This window comes from Onychomys torridus, chromosome 18 (genome assembly GCF_903995425.1).
Source record: "Onychomys torridus chromosome 18, mOncTor1.1, whole genome shotgun sequence".
NCBI lineage: Eukaryota > Metazoa > Chordata > Mammalia > Rodentia > Cricetidae > Onychomys > Onychomys torridus.
Window position 1 is genome coordinate 60,774,780 of NC_050460.1, and position 15,702 is coordinate 60,790,481.

The 15,702-nt window shown below is 48.6% G+C and overlaps 1 protein-coding gene across 4 annotated transcripts in view; it reads right to left on the bottom strand.

The window, feature by feature from the left end:
- Slc37a1 (solute carrier family 37 member 1) overlaps window positions 1–15,702 on the bottom strand; it is a 63,817-nt gene that overhangs the window by 46,818 nt on the left and 1,297 nt on the right. For 2 of the 4 annotated variants that reach the window (XM_036168363.1, XM_036168359.1), the window contains exon 1: window positions 1,667–2,639. The exons of 1 other annotated variant lie outside the window; for it this stretch is intronic. The gene's annotated coding sequence lies outside the window, so the exon portion shown is untranslated. Of the gene's footprint in view, window positions 1–1,666; window positions 2,640–3,027; window positions 3,196–15,702 lie in introns of those variants that run through there. One more of the 4 variants, XM_036168362.1, reaches the window with a different exon arrangement.

Genomic DNA, 15,702 nt, shown 5'->3' on the forward strand with positions numbered 1-15,702 from the left:
GGTAGTGGTACACACACACACTCTTAATCCGATCACGTGGCAGACAGAATCTCTGTGTGTTCAAGGACACTGCCGGCTTGGTGACACTTGCCTTTAATCTTAGTACCAACCATAGAGACCTGGAGGTCTGTATAGATAGGCAGTGATGAGGAAGTCATGTGGTTGGGTTTACAGCCAATGAGAAGGCAGAACAGAAAGGCAATAAAAAGACAGGGCACAGGAAGGAGGCCTCTCTCAGGGGAAGGACAGCAGCTAGTGGTAAGATAAGGTGGTCTTAGCTCTTGGCTACTTCTGATCTTCGTTTAGAATTACATCTACAATACACCCTCCTGGAGTCCAAAGCATAGCTTTCACCCCAAGGCAGTGGTTTTCAGTCCATGGTTCTCAGCCTGTGGCTTGCAACCACAACAGGGGTCGAATATCAGATATTTACATTATGGATCATGACAGTAGCAAAATTACAGTTATGAAGTAGCAACAAAAATAACTTTATGGTTGGGGGAGGGAGTCACCACGACATGAGGAACCGTATTAAAGGGTCTTAGCATTCGGAAGGCTGAGAACCACTGCTCTAAGTGGAGAGATGAGGCTAGCCTGGCTAGACCGGCTTCACATCAAGACAAATCTCAGACCTTTCATTTGCCTGGGGGTGCCTTCTCAGGTACAAGCACACTTCCTTCTGCCCGTCCCTGCACAGAGGGGGAGCACATGGCTTGGCTGAATGGCTCTGGCATACAGCCCAAGCACATGAAAGTAGTTTTTAAATGTCACCTCTTAGAAGCTCCCAGTGAACTTCAGCCCATTAAAACGATAAGAAGGCAGTGAGAGGGGCCAATTAGGAGCCAGTGCACTGTGACACAGCACCCCACCAGGCTCAGAAGCACATGTAGCTAGCCCTTCTCACAGAGCCTGGCCAAGAGCTTAGGGACAGATACACCTACCATCTGTCCTTCCAGCCCCAGGGCTCTGAGCCACTCAGAAAAGTGTCCATCCACCCTCCATGGAGACTAAGAAGCCGCTGGAAGTCAGCAAAAGAAAGCATAATGCCTCAAGGTTTTTTCCCAGGCTGAAGCACACAGACAAAATCATAGCACCCTAAGGCAACCTGTCAAAATTAGGGCACACTTCAGGACAAACCTGAGAACCAGACAACTCCCTCCAAAAGTTTCATGAGTTTTGGTTTTAAACCAAGACAAACTACAACCTTTCCAATCAAGCACTTTCTAAGCGTTTAAAGGCTCCACTTCCCGTGGGACATAAACAGAACCCGTCATTTTCACTTGTCCTGCGTTTAAATACAAGAAGTCAAAATTCTGTCCACCACCACTCCTACCTAGCCCATTCACAACAAACAACACATCCATCCCAGGTGTTGCTCATGGAACCAGACTTGTAAATGTACTCCCAAGACCGCAGGGTGCAAACCGGACCCCCAAGAGAGGGAATTGCCAGGTATCCTTTAGCTAGACATGAATAAAGACATCAATGTGCAAAGCCAAGCTATTTACCAACTCGCCCAACTTCACGCAATTTAAGTTCCGGGGCCGGCAGATGGGTAGGCAGGCAGCCAGCCAGGTGCAGAAAAAGCTAAAGATAAGGAAAAGGCAGTTTAGGAGTGCAAACCTAGAGGTGGGGAAGGGTCTTCAGTTCAAATGTAAATCTTTACCTGCAGGTCACCAAGATCCCAGAGCGGACCCCGAGGGCTGGAACATTGGTGCATGTGCCCAGAGTACTTTCCGGTGATTTAAACCTTTTATTACCGCCAGAAGGTTAGCTGTCACCGCGTTGGTCACTGAACCCGGGCTCCAGGAAGCAGTTCTTTAGCAAACAAACAACCCGAGAACCCAGGGTGCTGCCTGCGAGCTTTCCCAAGGGCTTTGCGAGCCGGCTCCTCCCCGGTCGTACAGCCTCCTGGCCCGGTGGCGAAGGCAACGGGCACGCCCACGTCCCCAACGCGCGGCTGCAGACAAAGCGCCGGGTCTCCAGCAGCCGGCTCCCCACAGCTGTCACCGCGGCCCGGGACTGGGAGGGGACCGGGCAACACAGCTAGGCGATCCCAGCCCCGGGCCTCGGGGAGCCTTCTGTTTCCACTTCTCCGGGAACTCAGCGTCGGGATCGCCCAGCACTGTCGCCCAACGCCACTCTAGGATCCTTTACTTCAAAGACTTCCTTCCCTCTAGAAAAAGCGCTTGGCTGGTCCCCGGTTCTCTAGCCACACCAGAGAGAGACAAACGGCGGAGAGGCCGTAGCGGGGGTGCAGGGCGCCGGGCGCGGGCTCGCTGGCAGGTGCGCGGCCGCTGGCAGGTGCGCGCCGCTGGGGAGGGTCCTCGGTCGCCCTCGCGTCTACCTGCGCTCCGCAGCCCGCGCCGCCTGCGCGCTTCCTGCTCTCGACTTCCTGGAGCGGCCGCCCTTTCACTTTCTCGGCCCTGCGGGCGCCGGCCGAGAGCGGCTCCTCCCTCTCCCGCGCGCCCCTTGACCCCAGTCCCGCGCGCTCCCAGGGACCCAGACAGCCCCGGGATGCTCAGCTGGGGCATCCTCTAGTTGACCCTGGGTCCCCACACCTGCCTGTCATGCCCTCCCAGGCCCCGCAGGGCGCTGGGCTCTTACTGGCATGATGCCCAGCAGCCAAGTGCCGGCTCCTTGAGCGCCTTCAGTACCACCAGGCTTTTGTCCCCAAGGCGGACCTTAATAATGCCATCAAAATGGACAAGTTCTGGGCGAAAGGTTTGCTCCCTCGGAGCCCTGGACTGAAGACGGCCTCTCCCGGCCTACCACATTTTGTCAAGTGTCAGAATCGGGAACACTGGCATGCTACACAGGGAGCAGACTGTTACCGCACCTGTGCCAGTAAGACAAACGGCTTGCATGGTTAGGTCCAGAAGGCCAGAATCCGGGTCATGGGGAGGCGCCTTAGCACACAGCTCCCTTTTCACCCCTGGATAATTATCTTCCAAACCCCTCACCTTCTGCCAAGAATTGACCTGGAAGTCCGGGAGGGCGGATTTCCAAAGGGCACCTGCCTCATACCTCCAGCTGACAGCCTGGCCTGGCATCCAACGCCAGCCCTCCTGCTTAGTCCCGGCTCTCAGATCAGCACCTGCCTGGAACGGCAAAACCGGGCAGGAAACCAAACCAACTTCCCAGGAACAGCCAGGCATCTGGGTAAAACCATGCTTAAGCCAAAGCCAACTTGAATCCTCGCTGTGAAAGTCCAATGTATGGACCCAGCTTGGTCCCCCATGCAGCACCCTGCAGCGCCCTCTTCAGGCTTGCTGGTTTGCAGAAACCTACAGCTTTAGCCCTGGGGCCCCTCAATTTGCTGAGTTGGGTAGGGCCAAGCCATTCTTTACCTACGGGCTCTTGGGAAGTGTTCCGTACCCTTGAAGCAAAGTTGACTCGCTGTTTGAGCCACCCGCACCTTGCTGTCTTACACACCTCACATGGGAAGTGGCCGGAGAATTCTGGCCGGTCTACCCTCTTCCCCTGGGCTAGATGTCTCCTTTCCTCTCCCTAACTCTCCGTTCTTTGTGAGCACCAGAGCAACTCAGGTGGACTCCTACATCTTCTCAGGTCGTCGCCCGTCACTTTTTTTCTCCCCAGGGCTTCGATCACCAAGCTTGTGCAAGAGTCCCTTGCTCTTTTGCCCGTGTTCTATTTTTGTAGTTGTGTCAAACTGCCCCCCACCCCAAGCAACATCTGAGCTCCCCAGGTTGACTGGCAACCTTTAGAAGGCCGTGAAGACAGGGCCCGGAGGCCTTTGCACAGCTGAAGGACCTCATGCCAAAGCTTCCAGGTAGTTTTTCAGTTCCCAAGAATGTGACTTTTCACACTAGGGTGTTAGGACTTGTCTTTTCTGAGTCCGGGGTTCTTGAGTGAGCTCTGACTTGGGGGAATGTTGCTTCAAAGACGGCGCTATATTTGGGGGTGCTGTATAAAACGCCCGAGTCCTAGTGACGCCAAGGGAGTTCTAGATCAGAAAGCCTCTCTAAGACTCACAGCGAGACAGTTTTTTTCCCTTACAAACAAACAAACAAACAAAAAAACCAAACCCTAACATGACAATCTTTGCACAGATTCTGAAGTCAACCAGGGGGGAGTCTGGTGGTCTATGTAGAATATTTGCTGAGAATGTCAATCTTAGAAGAGTAAGTTAATGTTTCATAATACATATTTTATATTGATCTTTTATATGATTATAAGAAGCATTCAAATGTAGTGAGGAGGGATGTGTGTGTAAAACTTGAAAATAAATCTTTCTGTATTTTGAAATGGAAATTTGTGATTGTGGCCACAAGGATGGCAGGTTTTATACTTGAGACTATGATAAAGGATTGCATGTTTCCACCATGAAGTAAGATTGATTTGTGATCCATAGTCTTCTTTTTTTATTTTTATTTTTATTTTTATTTTTTGGTTTTTCGAGACAGGGTTTCTCTGTATAGCTTTGCACCTTTCCTGGAACTCACTTGGTAGCCCAGGCCGGCCTCAAACTCACAGAGATCCGCCTGCCTCTGCCTCCCGAGTGCTGGGATTACAGGCGTGTGCCACCACCGACCGGCCGATCCATAGTCTTCTTGCCTCGGCCTCCTGAGCGCTGGGATTGCAAGTGTACCCCACTATGACTGGCTCCCCCTGTTCCCTCCTCCCCACTTAAACCCAGAGCCTTGCACATGGTAGGTGCATGTTCTGCTACTGAGCTACATCCCAGCCCTAGGAGTCATTTTTAAATCAAATTATAAGGAAACAATAATGAAAAGACAGAGAGAGGGAAGGAAACAAAGCAGCTTGTGTTTGCCCAAGGCAGTGGCATTTTAGTGATGGCACTGTAGGGACTAATACTTGAATTAGGGATGTAGTTTAGTTGGTACTCAACCATCTATCTATCTATCTATCTATCTATCTATCTATCTATCTATCTATCTTCCTGAGACAGGGTTTCCTCTGTGTAACAGCCCTGGCTGTCCTGGAATTCTCTTTGTAGACCAGGTTGGCTTTGAACTCACAGAGATCCTGGGATTAAAGGCATATGCCACCATTCTTCGCTTCAACCATGCATTTATAAAAGTGACTTTGTCCCAGGACTGGAAGGCAGAGGCAGGTGGATATCTAAAAGTTTGAGGTCAGCCTGGTCTACAGAGCAAGTTCTGGGACAGCAGAGTCTACACAGAGAAACCCTGTCTCAAAACAAACAAACAAACAAACAGTGTTGTTGTTTTTTTTTTTTTAAGTGGCCTGTAGAAGAAAGGTTTGGCAATGTTCTTGCTTCTAAGACCCCTTGGCAATGTCTTCAGTTTTTATTATTTTTCTCCTAACTGTAGAGTATGGGAAGTGGTCACAGAGAGAAGGGGATGGGGGGAGGCCTGGATCCTAAATGGAGCAGGGCTTGTATAAAGCCTGGAATCAAATTTGGGGGCCTGAATTTCACAGCTCTTGATGACATTCTCCTCTGCAGCTGAGCTCTACTCCAGGGCTAGCCTATGGCAGCATCCCTACATTTTAAAAATTATACTTAGAATGAGGCCAGACACATGGGAACAGAAAACTGACCCCTACGGAGTCGTTCCCACCACAGAGCTGGTGCAGATAAATGTGATAAGCAAATTGGACAGTTTTTACAAGATGTCCCCAAAAGGATCAATAACCCTCAGCTGTGGTTTGGTAAGCCATGTGGCTCATATCAAGAGGTTATGCTTTGAAAGTTCCCTCTGGGCCTATATGTGATGATTTGTGCAGAGAGAATCATTTTACTGCACACAATATGCTAATGTGTTGGTGGGAAAGTACAATGATTCATATCTTCTTTCTCAAACCCAAGTGGTCTCACTGGAACTTCTAGCCTAAGAGGGGTCTGGGAAAGGCAATTTCAGAGGAAGCCCTGTGTTCCACCCGCTGACACTAACCTACTTCATAGTGGGTTATCATTGGCCTCACTGGCTGGCACATCATCCTCTGCAATCGCTGTGGTCATGGGAGGGTTTGGACCCCGGGCTCATCTGGGCAACCTTTCCTTCCCACTTTGCTTATTGCTTCAACTTCTGCAACCAAGAGCCTTCCTTCTTAATGCTTTTTTTTTTTTTTTCTTTTTTGAGCTGAGGATTGAACCCAGGGCCTTGTGCTTGCCTAAGGCAAGCGCTCTACCACTGAGCTAAATCCCCACCCCAACATTTTTTAACTTTCAACTGAAACCCTCTCTAAGAACAGACTTGTCTAACTCCATAACAAATGCAATCTCGGCCCAGCAGGTGGTGGCACACACCATTAATCCCAGCACTCAGGAGGCAGAGGCAGGCGTATCTCTGTGAGTTCGAAGCCAGCCTGGTCTACAGAGAGAGTTCCAGAACAGGCTCCAAAGCTATACAGAGAAACTCTGTCTTGAAAAACTAAAAAACAACAAAACAAAACAAAAACAAAAAAACAAAAAAACCCCAAATGCAATCTCTTACTTTCAATCACCCAAGGGCACCCTTTCTGAACATTGCTTTATGATTTCAGCATGTGGTGGCCCAGCAGAGGAGGCACAGGATTTGGGATCTGAGTGTGTCTCCAACTCAAACCTTGACTCCAAGCTTCCTGGGACCCCGTGGAGGCCACTCTGCTCTGTGCTCATGGGATTGATGTGCAGATGGACGAGGGGAGGTGTTTGAAGACACACTTTCTTACTTGTTCTGTTCATCTGTGAATCCTCATCTAGCACTGTGCTTGGCACAATCTAGAAGCGTAAGAAACCCTCGCTATTGACTGAATACTACCAGGTTTCTATGGCAACAGTGAATCAGCTTTAAATGCTTATTATGACCATCCTAATGACTGGGAAACAGGTATGTGTGACAAGCCCAGGACACATGTGACTAACTGGGATGGTGGCGGGGGAGGGGAATTCCAAAGTCTCTTTCATCAGTTTATGTTGTTAAATTTTCCAGGAAATAGAGTGTGAGACTCCCACCACCACCTTCAATAAGTCCTGTGAAAGTTTGGTTCTTTACACAGTTACGATGCATCATCTCTTAGCCAGCCTCCCGAGACGAATGAATGAACTTCTGTCCGAGGACTCACATCTATAATCCCAGCAATCAGGAAAACTGAGGCAGGAAAATGGCCACAAGTTTGAGGTCAGCTTGGGCTATAAGGTAGGACCTTGCCTCAAAAGCAAAGCAAAACAAAACAAACCCAAACCAATAAATCCAAACCCCACAAGGCCACGCTCCATTGGGGTCTATCCGCACTGAGCCAGGACAAGGAGGCCAGCACTGATATTCACCCCCCTCACACACACAACACTGCTAATCACAGCTATGCCCACACCAGCATTTACCATGTCACACTGAGGGCATTTTTAAACCCATACCATTCCCAGTTAGCTCTCTTTACCTTATGCTTATGGACCAGATGTAAATTACTGCTTGCCACTCCAGTGCCATGTTCCCTGCCAGGATGCTCACAGAGTCCAACCCTCTGGAACTGTGATCCCCCACAGTAAATGCTTGGTCATTTTTAATTTTAATTTTTTTTTTTTTTTTTTTTTTTTTTGCCATGGCTACAGAAAAGTAACTAAGATATAAACCACAATCCCTATGAGATGCCTTCTTACCTATTAGACCAGCAAAGAAGGGAAAATGACCTCCAGCAGCCCGGAGCAGTGACTCACACTCTCTGGTAGAGTGGGGATGGGCCTTGCCATCCCAGGGGCCAATGTAGTACCGGTGTTTACAACCTGTCTGTGATAGTTCATCTTTGTCAGCCTGACTGGGTTTGGAATCATCTAGGAGACATGCCCCTGGGCTGTGCGGGTGTTTCCAGACAGAATTAAATGAGGAGAGAAGCCCCAGCCTGTATGTAGGCGGGTGGCATCACCCCATGGGCTGGGGTTCCAGACAGAAAAAAGGGAAGAGAGGCCAGCTGAGCACTTCACCGCAGACACATGACCTCAGCACCTCAGCTCCCACTGCTGTGTTTTTCTCTCATGAGGAATCCTCCTCTCCTAAACCGTAAGCCCCAAACCCTCCTTCCACTCAATTGCTTGGGTCCGATGTTTCCTCACCTCAACAAGAGAAGTAACTGACAAGCCTTACGTATTCCTCGCCACTGGTCCCTCGACTCCCATTTCTACAAGACTGGGTTCTGGAGCATGAACTTGAGAGGAAGCCAGAACTCAAATTCAGACACACCCATAAGTTCACACACTAGCTCATCCACCGGGACAATGGGTTCACAAGCGGCGACTGCATTGCTTTGCTGTATCGTTGGCATACGGGAACGTCTTTTTTCCTCCCACATTTTAAATGCAATTTTCATGTAGAATAATAGTCATAGCTCACCCCTGGGGACTGTGAGCTCTCTAACCATGGATTCTTGGTCAGATTTATAGTAGCATGCATTTCCTCCTGTGGAGTGGTAGAGTGGGCCTTAACTCCAATCAGAAATCAGTTGGTTACCCCCACAACAGACACGCCACTATTACATCCATGTGTATATCTTGCTATGAACTGGTCATTATTATACTCCATAGGGTTCACAGCCATAAGACTATTGATGACACCCTCCCCCAACCCCCAACAACCTGTATAATACCTATCAGTATGATGAACTCTAGCTAGCAGGGAGGAAGCTTCCTGGTCAATACCAACTTGAATTCTCCCTGTCCTGTGATGAGTGTACATCCATTCCTTTGTCTACATCAAACAGTATATAAATACAAGAACTTAAAGCCTGGTCCATGTGTATATGTCACATTTTTATAAAAACACATTCAGTTTCTGTAGAAACTCTGGAGTATTTTGATCCTTGGAATCTTATTCAATTCTCACGACCTTCCTGAAGGCTGGGGAGGGGAGTTGTTCTGGGCAAATAATAAACCAGCTTCTTAGTTTGTTGCTGGCCCTCTGTCAGAGAACCTAATCTATTCTTAGGCTCTGGAGGAGACAGCCATATATACCACATGACTTTGCACCACCACCATAGGCCACAGTAAGGTTATTTATATGTGGTATCAGAACCAGGGCTGGGGGGGGTGGGTGTGGCTCAGTGGAAGATTGCCTGAGTTCTGTGTTTGGCAACACACACACACACACACACACACACTCACACACACTCACACACACTCACACACACTCCCCCCGCCATATCCCTGCCAGCAACATCAAAAGCAGAACCAATATCCAGCTAGTAAGTGGCACACTCATTTTGACGTGAAAGAGTAACCCGCAGCCATAAAGTATGGGGGGTGGTAACGCTCTAAGGGTGTGAATTTCTGCAGAGAGTGTCACGTGGAGCTCTGATTTCTTTCTCATTTCCTCTTATCCCTGGTCTAGGATTCAACAGATACTCTGATGCAGTCAAGTAACTGAGCAAGCTTCCGGAAAATGAGCCTGACATAAGAGAACAAGATCCCAAGCTGAGAAAAGAGAAAAGGAAACATTGATATGCCCGGCTCTTGCTCTTGTCTAAAGGGCTGCAGTAGGTATAGTTTTGTCATGAAATATCTGGAATTCTGTTTGACAAATGTGAGTTGATTAGTTCCTACATGCCAGGCACCTGCCATGTGGCGTGTGGCCAAGCCGTTGCCTGGTGTGGAATTCAAGCGTACCTGCCATCTCCAGTCTCTCCCCTGGCTGACTCCTGCCAAGCTGTTAGTCATCGTGCCTCCCCCCCCCCCCCCCCCCCGTCCCCCATTTGGGCATTACTGTACATCTCACTTCCTGGGTAGAAGAGAATTTGTATTTCTCTCCTGATAACTACAGCTGCATTTTAATGTCATTAAACCATACGCCTCAGGGGGAAAGAGAGAGGGAAGGCAGTGAGATTTGGTTATTGCTCCATTGTTTCCATATGCTTAACATTGTTGCCAACGTCAAGAAATCTAACCTCAAACGGCTAAAATGTCCATGTTTTTCTAGAAACCTCAGCCTCCCCCCCACCCCCATGTGAATCTTGGTGCTAATGAACCTGAGCAGAGAGACAGTGGGCTCAACACAATCTACCCCATTGTGAGTTACCTCGCCCAATGATCCTCAGCAAAGAAGGGACCCAACTGAAAACAATGAAGGCCATGAAAGTTCCCCAGAGATCCCTGGGCAGACCAAAGGTCCTCAGCCCACTGTAGAGAGACAACAGTTTGCACTGGGGTGCAGCTCGGTGGGAGGGTGCTAACTTAGCATGCTTGAGGGCCTGGGTTGCATCCCACAGTACAAACAAAGGAAACCACTGTGGTGTTTTGAATGAGGAATGTCCCCCATAGTCTTGGGCGTTTGAAGGTAGTGTGGCTGTCTGGGGAGGTTTAGGTAGACACTGAAGGCAGCTTTGAGCTGAAAAAGCCTTAGGACACTTCCTTTGCTCTCTCTGTTTTGTGTTAGTGGTTGAAATGTGACGTCTCAGCTGCCTGCTCCCACCACCATGCCTGTCGCTTGTCACCATGCTTCCCTGCCATAATGGACTCTTTCTGTCTGGAACTGCCAGCCAAACTCTTCCTCCTCTAAGTTGCCCGGGTTGGAGTGTATTATCATAACAGAAAAGTATCGAATACAGCCAGTGACATCAGCGTCATTAATAATGGGTGCTATCTACGCCAGGTTGGCTGGGTGCTCGGTACAGTGTTGTGCTCATTATAAGCATCTCTTTTAGGCTTTGTGGCAGCCCGGGGGCAGTGACACCACTGTCCTCATTTTACCCTTTCCTAAACAGACTTCAGGGAGACCCAGCCCTGGACTGGATTCCTGCTACAGGCCCAATGTGTGGTGCTATAGAAACCACTTTTGACAATAGGATTTTCTGTCAGTACACGTTGAGCATGCAGTGAGGCACAGCTCTGCACGTCTTTCCCTTTACAGGAGCACAGGCGACCATCTGAAAACGGCTGTGTACTTCCACACTTAAGGCTGAGCTGAAGCGACTCTGCTGAAAACCTGCTCTTTGTTTGAGCAGTTACATTTTCCTGACCTCCTGCGTGCTTAAGGCCTTTTCTCCACATGAGAGCCCAGAAGGGGCACATTCAGGCCTTGGCCCGTCACCATGGCAACTGACAGGCAGACAGAGCCTCTGGTCGGGAGGTGGGCCACAAAGGCTGTGGGAGATACAGAGGTAGAGCCCTGGTAGGTGGTTTCATGGCCAGTTTCCTTTGCAATCTCATCCAGAAAGGCATGGTGCTCTCACCAGCACACACACACACACACACACACACACACACACACACACACACACACACACACACACAGTTTGATCAGTAGTGATGTTTCTCCTTCCTTCCCTCTTTTTTTTTCCTTTTCCAGTGAAAAGGGAGGCAGGTAAAGAGATGGGAAGGTTTCAATCCGGGAAGTGGAGCAGAGGGAGCCAGAGGCCCCGCTCCTCTCTCATCACAGGGCTGGCCATCTGGGCCTATCCCTGGGGGGCTGCACAGTGCTGTACTTCTGCCTGGGGATAATGACACAGCAAGGGAGGGGCCCATGCCTTTCACACTGCGTGACGGGCGCCCCCTGCTGGTGCACATTGGAAATTCTCTCCAGGGGCCTGATGAGAAAGAGATACAAGTCCCAGATCTCTAGTGAGGCAAAGTCTTTACCAGGGTGTCTACATCATCGTCCCTGTCGTTTCCGTCAATTATGTGGATAATTGCTACACATGCAGTTGAGTGAAATTTCTGTAAGTTACCAGAAAGCTTTGAGAAGGACGACCCATTCCTACAGGTAAAATAAAACAGCACACTTAGGGCTCTGTGTCACTGCTGGTACCCACTGCTCAGGACTTGCCGGAGCAGCCATGGCTTAATGTGGTTTGCTTAAGTCACTTTCAAGATTTTCAGTGGAAGGCTCTCAGAAGCCACTGGGTCCCTGCTTGGGAGACAAATGAAGGTCAGTCGAAAGGTCTGCCCTTAAATCAGAGATCAGGGGTTTAGTGGAAGTCGCTCCTGAATCAGATAGTTCATTCAGAACCCAGCGGCTGAGATCACTGTCGAAGACGGATCTCAGCTCTCTGTGACTTGGTACTTATCTGTACAATGATGAAGCGGCAGCCGGGGCTTCTAAGATAAACGCACGAGACAGGTGCTTACACAGTGCCAGCGGAGGCTCAGAACTTAGCACGTGTTTACCCCTGTCCTTGTTAGCGCTGACATGAAACCTGAATTTCCGACACTTTTATGGTCCGAAAAAGCTAACATTTGTTCTCACATACTTGATTATATTGCTTTTCTCAGCTTCAAACATTTAAAATACTTTTCACTATAGAAATGACGTACTCATTTGAAACAAATGTGGAAACTTCCAACAAATAGAGACACAGTGTTGCTCACCCAATCTCCCCATGGCCAACTTTTTCCTCTCTGGAGAAGCTGCTAACACGTGTTTATAATCTTTTCATCTCTGGAACTAAGGAACTATAATTTTAGGGCCTTGTATGTCAATCGCTTGCGGCTTGTTTATTCATTCAGGGTTGGGGCCTGAGGGTTTGGCTGAGTTTCGCCTTCTGGAGGAGACCCTGTTTGATGAAGGGTCTGCAGTGTGTGCTCTGGAAAGCCTATGGGTGATTCTCCACACGGGTGATCACGTTGGCTGACAGAGGTGTGCTCACTCAGCTCTACAACCCTGCAGCACAGTGAGTGGGCTCCCTAGAGTGAGAGAGGGCAGCGGCTGCTGTGAGAATCTTTGTTTATCTTTATTGCTCTCATTACCTAGCTGTTCCAACAAATAACATATTAATCAGGCATCCTCTCCCCCTAAAAGCTTATTATCTCTAGGTTACAGAGTGGGAAACTGAGGCTGGAAGGCAGGGTGTTTCCTAAGGATGCTTCAAAGTAAAACTGCAATGGGAGCCCAGAGCCTATGTAGCTTCAGTACATATTAAAGTTCATTCATTTCTCCATCACAGGATGCTTGCTTTATAATCTACTTCCTTCTCATTTACACCAAAGTTTAGATGAACTTATATTAGAAGGACTTATATGATATAAGATGATTGTGCTATCATTGTTTGAAGTATTACATCCCAAAAGCAAAAAAAGAGAGCCGTAAAATACTTCGCGTTAATACAAATTATAATTTGCAAAACCACATAAGAGGCTGGATATAGAAATGGACAATGGCCAGGTGGTGTATTTAAACAGAACACTGAGTCAGGCATGGTGACACAAGATGGCAATCAGAGTTTGGAGGAGGGAAGCAGAAAGATGGGGAGGTCAAGGACAATGACAGAGCAAGCTTTTGGCCAGCTTGGTCCCCCCTGTCTCAAAAACAAACAAAACTGACAACCTCCGCATCAACGAATCAGCTGCTGTCTCTAAGCCAGGCTTGGAGGATGCCATCTGCTCTCTCTCCAAAAACCCCCGGAAGCCAAACAATAACCATTGTAACAACCAAAATGACCAAGATCTGATTAATAGCAGGCAACATTCCTCATTTTTATCCCCATTTTAAACTAGGACCAGCCAAGAAGGCCAAATACACACCCTGGCCAATATGTAACCACCTGCTTCAGGAGCCCAAGGCCAAAGTCTTTCCTTTTCTCCACTAGGGGCCACCCCCTCTCTGCCCTTGTTCTCCCCTGAACCGCAGGTGATGGCCACTGACCGGCTCCCTTGCCTCAGGAGACTCGGAATAAACAGCCTTTGCTTGTCCTGCTAGGTGGTTTAAGTTTCTCATCAAAATGTATATTCTGAAGTGAAGCCGAAAGACTCCTACCCTATTTCTGCCTCCTCGGGGATCCCGAGGCCGTCCCAGGATGGTCTTCTTGCTCTGTCTTCACACGGTGAAAGATACAAGGGCAGAGGATACGTCCTGTGCTTCAGGAAGCCTCCTGTGTAGCAGCCTGGATGCCGTTGCTGAAGTGGAAGCCCTCATGGCCTGTTCACTTTGCAAAGGCCTTGGCACCAGCTGCCATGGTTTGGAGGGGTTTCCCAAGGGCTCCTATGCTGAAGCTTGGTCACCAGGCTGCAGCATTAGTATGGGTTGGTGGAACCTTTAAAATGATGGGCCTAACTGGAGGAAGTCAGACTACTGGGGCATGCCCTAAAAGGAGGCTCCTGGGTCATGATTGGTTTCCTCTGTAACTTGTTCCCACCGTGACAGGACATGCAGATGTAATGGAGAGGGCCATGAGGATTTGAATTTCTCTAGCACATTCTATGCTGGGTGAGGGCAGGTCATGCTCTGGAGTCCTGGTGCCAGAGCTGGGACTCTCTCCGGATAAAGACTGATCTTTCAGTTCAAGTAACATGGACCCAAAGCTAATCTACACGTTCAGATTTCCTTATCTTTTGTGTAGATGGTAACATTATTGTGGAACAGATGCAGAGAAATTGAGAATTCCTCTGTCCACAGTTCAGGATAAAAATTTGAATTAATCTCCCCATTTCTCTGTATATTTATATACACTCTATATTTCTGTTCTTAATCCAAATAAATGTTCACACCCAGAGGCAGACCTCATGACCAGGGTTGCTGTAGAATAATCCTTCTGTACACTGTGAAGATGTGTTGCTCTCATTGTTAATAAAAGCCTAATTGGCTGATGGCTAGGCAGAATTTTTAGGGCAGAGAGAATGCTGGGGAGAAGATGGGTAGAGCCTGAGGAGATGCCATGAAACACAGAGCAAACAGGATGGGAAGTACATACATGAGGTACAAGCCTGGGACAGCACATAGATGAATAGAAATGGGTTAATTTAAGTTATAAGAGCTAGCTTTAAAAAAAAAGCCTAAGCTATCAGCTGAGCATTTATAATTAAGTGTGGTTATTTGGGAACTGACTGGTGGGATATAAAACTCTACCTGCAGGTAATGCTGACAGAGCCCTCAAAGTGGCAGAGCCAGTTACCCACGGACTAAAACCTCTGTAACCACGAGCCAAGCTGCGGCCTTGGACATTTTTTGTCATAGTGGTAGAAAAGTTATCGACATATGTCAACAACACCAGCATTCTGCAGGAGATATCCCAGCACTGTGGGATGTAACAGGTCAAACTTATGAGGATGCTGATCAAAGGCTCAGGTATTAAACCCACCAGGTATTTCTGTTGCTGTGGTAAAACAGCATGGCCCAAAGCAACTCAAGGGCAGGGATGGCTTATTTGACTTACAGGTTGCAGACCACAATCGATCATCTATTATGGAAAGCCTGAGCAGGGGCCAAACCTGAGACCCAGGAGGAGCACCACTTACTGGCTCGCTCCCTCCTGCTTGCACAGCTACCTTCTTACACAGCCCAGGACCACCTGCCTAGGGATGATGGTGCCACCCACAGTGGGCTGGACCCTGCTCCACCAATTAGCAAGTAAGAAAATACCCCCACAGACATACCCACAGACCATGACACAATTCCTCAATTGAGATTCCTTCTCCCCAAGTATGTCAGCTAGGCAACTGGAATTAGCCATCACAATGACAAGGACAGTTCACATGAAGTGTGAGGAAGCAGATTCCAAGTGTCATACACACGGGTGACTACATTGGGTGTGTGTAGGCCATGTCTGTAGAGATCGGCACTCAGTGCGTACGTGTGTCAATCAGTACACTGCGTATTAGCATTCTGACTTGTCAAGTAAATATGAAGAACTGCCCTCAAGTGAAATTCCACATTTTACCACATGCTTGCCATTGCAATGGATGGGCGACGACAGAGTTGAAGTTCTTTCCCTAATCTCCAGTCCCCTCTCCTTCCGGCAGAAAATCTTTATCCTGTACCCGAAAAGTGTGCTGGTGTGTTTCCCAATGTGGGGAAG